Source organism: Benincasa hispida, chromosome 3, assembly GCF_009727055.1.
Source record: "Benincasa hispida cultivar B227 chromosome 3, ASM972705v1, whole genome shotgun sequence".
NCBI classification, from domain to species: domain Eukaryota; kingdom Viridiplantae; phylum Streptophyta; class Magnoliopsida; order Cucurbitales; family Cucurbitaceae; genus Benincasa; species Benincasa hispida.
Window position 1 is genome coordinate 1,901,647 of NC_052351.1, and position 3,337 is coordinate 1,904,983.

Genomic DNA, 3,337 nt, shown 5'->3' on the forward strand with positions numbered 1-3,337 from the left:
ACAAGCTATAAACTTGATGTTCTCAATGGCAATGCCAGTGCCAAATGTAGTGCATTTGTATGTAAATGTAAATATGATAGGGGTGAATACTGATACATCATTTAACCAGTTTGAAGATCCAACTCAATGTATCGATCCTGATCTGGAGTCAGTTGCATCGCCATGTGATAATGAAGATATGGCGGATAACAACCTGTACAGAGACTTCAGAACAGAAACGGATGACGAATTTGAAGAGTTAGATTTCGATGGTCGTGAACATGAGATGCTTTGAGATACATTCAATGATTTGGATATGAATGTATTGGATAACATTCGGGAACATGACCCAATTGTAGCTCCTGTGGACGTTGACAATATGCAATTGTATAAAGGAATGATTTGTCAAGACAAGGAAATGCTACAACACGTGGTCAAATGTTTTGCTATAAAGTGTCATGCACCATACGAGGTTGTTGAATCTACACCGATGATTTGGACAATTCGGTGTAAGAAGTGAGAGAAAGGTTGCAAGTGGAGACTTCGTGCAATAAAGAAAAAATCGCATGGCTTGTTCGAGATCACTAAATATGATGAGCAGCATACATGTTTTTATTCAGAACTAAGTCAAAGTCACGTGCAATTGGATTCATCAATTATTGCACTAGAGTTCTGTGATGCCGTAAGAGAAAAACCATCTATCAGTGTGGCACAACTGCAATCCGACATTAAATCAAAGTTTGGATATCATGTTCCTTACCATAGGGTATGGGAGGGAAAAAGAAAAGCATTGGCTAAAGTATTTGGTGATTGGGATGAGTCTTACAAATTGTTGCCTAGGTGGTTATATATGGTTAAGCAGACCAATCCCGGAACACGAGTAGAGTGGCGAGTTAAAGAAACGCTTACTGAAGGCCATGTTATCCTAACTTCTGTATTTTGGGCATTTGGTCCTTGTATAGAAGCTTTTAATAAATTTTGGCCGATCATTCAGATAGATGGTACACACTTGTCCGACAAATATAGAGGAAAACTGTTGATTGCTACATCAATTGACTCGAACGGTCATCTACTTCCACTTGCGTTTGCCGTTGCTGATGAAGAATCCGTAGACTCATGGGGATGGTTTCTGAAACATCTGAGAGAAATTGTAACACACGAAGAGGTGTGTTTAATTTCAGATCGACATGCTGGTATAATTGCAGCAGTGAACAACCCAGCAATTGGTTGGACGGGACCGAAATGTCACCATCGTTTCTACTTACGACATATCGTCAGCAACTTCAATAAAAAGTATAAATTTAATTCATTGAAAAATTATGTTTATCGTGTTGAGCGCATGTCTAACTCAAAGCACTTTTGAATACCCAAACTCGAGGATCAGAACAGTGCTGTATGCTTTTGATTCTGCTGATCTTGGGCGTACAATCTGGATCTATAGGGTGGCGGCAGGTTAGGATATATTCAGTTAGACTGTGCATCTGATCAACATACGCCTCGGTCGAGAGATGGAGGCCCCAGACGCATACATTCCATATGTCTGTTGGGGAGTGCACTATCATCTAACAAGACCATAGAAGTGTTTGTTGGGGTTACCTGTAGTGAACCTAGGACTGGGTGGCCGGTTACAGACCAGGGAGTGACATGTTAACAGGAGAGACTGGTTAGAAGTTTGTCACACTCGGTAGACGCGGTCGGTGCAACCGCCCATCTGCCGACAAGATTAAAAGGATCGAGGTTTAAGTTTAATATGGTTAAGGCAACACAATTTCGTGAGCTTCACAGATGAATGCATGACGAGAAATCGTCATACTGGCGAGAGCATATAATACTACAAATGATGGGGTGGAAAGTCTGTTTTTAGATAAATCAGTCATTTTTGTTCACTTGAATTCCTGCCACGTTAGCTAACCTCCTTGATGCGGGGCAGGCCGATTCATGGGGGTGGCGCATGCTTGTCATGTTGTATTAGACCAATATGTAAAGCAACTGACCTGGGAGGTTCTCGAGAGAATAAGTGGCCTAATCATCACTTTTGCAACTATGGGCTTGGAAGATTTCCAACAATGGCTCGCACAGCTACATCATGTTAATGAAGCTCAGTTAGTTGGGACGAGCTCGGTTCTCGGTAGTGTTTAATTCATTTAATTTTTATATCACTGGATCTAGTTAATTTAAATTCTAAATTATCAAATTAAAAATTTAGGTAGAGAAGACAAATTTTGTTGTGACTAGGACAGCCCACACATGTAGCAACCAGTATAGTACATGTTTGATCTGCTTCAACCTGAACAGCGTAACATTCACTAACTCTAATGATTATTATTGCACATTTTTATTGTTTTGTCTTTAATATTCTCTAAATATAAATATTTGTGTTTCAGGTTATTGAGAACCGTACAAAATTAGTGCATACTTTCACCTAATTTTTGTACGAATGGTCAAAACTATGGCGGGACGATGAGTCCTCTCATATGTTGTTCACATTCGGTGGAGGTGCATATTCCTGACAGGGGATGAGACAATTCGTTTCAGCAGGATATCCCGATCGCCGCCTGTAATACTGAATCCCGTACTGGCATGATATTGACCTAAGGACTGAAGATTGGTCCGAAAGTTGCACAAATTTGGGAGTGCGATGGCACTATCGTGCAAGGTTTTATTTTCAGTGGGGGTTTTTCCCTTGCAGTTTGACACAGATGTCACTCCAGAATATAATTCTATTAGTATAATAATCATCACAAGGCCGTAACGTCACATACGTTGCCGGGAGCAGCTGTAGTTCATTTGGTAAATGAATGAATATTATCTATATTTTTAATTTAAATTTATTAAATATATGCTACTAATTATTTTTAATATTCACAGAGATTGAAACAACAGTAGACCTAGCTTCGTGAGGATTACGAAATGATCCGAACCAGGTCTTGCATTATGTAGTGAACAACCAAAGCTATATGGAGGAAATTCATTATATGTACGATAGATACCTATTGATTTACCTCCACCAACTCACTAGACGTAGAGGAGACCTGTTCGTGAGATATGAGCGGTCGCTGAGTTGAAAGATGATTTGATTGAGGGTTTGCACATAATATGTGGAAGGACGTTTGCCCCCTATTGACTAGGCATACGCAGAGACTCAAACTAATAGATTGATTTGTGTGGTCGCGATGATGATGATCGACAGCTAATGACTTGAAAGTAGTTAGTTCAGCAGACCTACAGTCGGAATTATGATCCAGAGACTGGGTCCTTCGTTCTTCATACGTGCATGGACATGCTGTCGGAGCGTTCCAGTGGAGAGCATAATGAATATTTATATTATGAAGTTGCCTGCCAGAGGTACCAGAGCAAT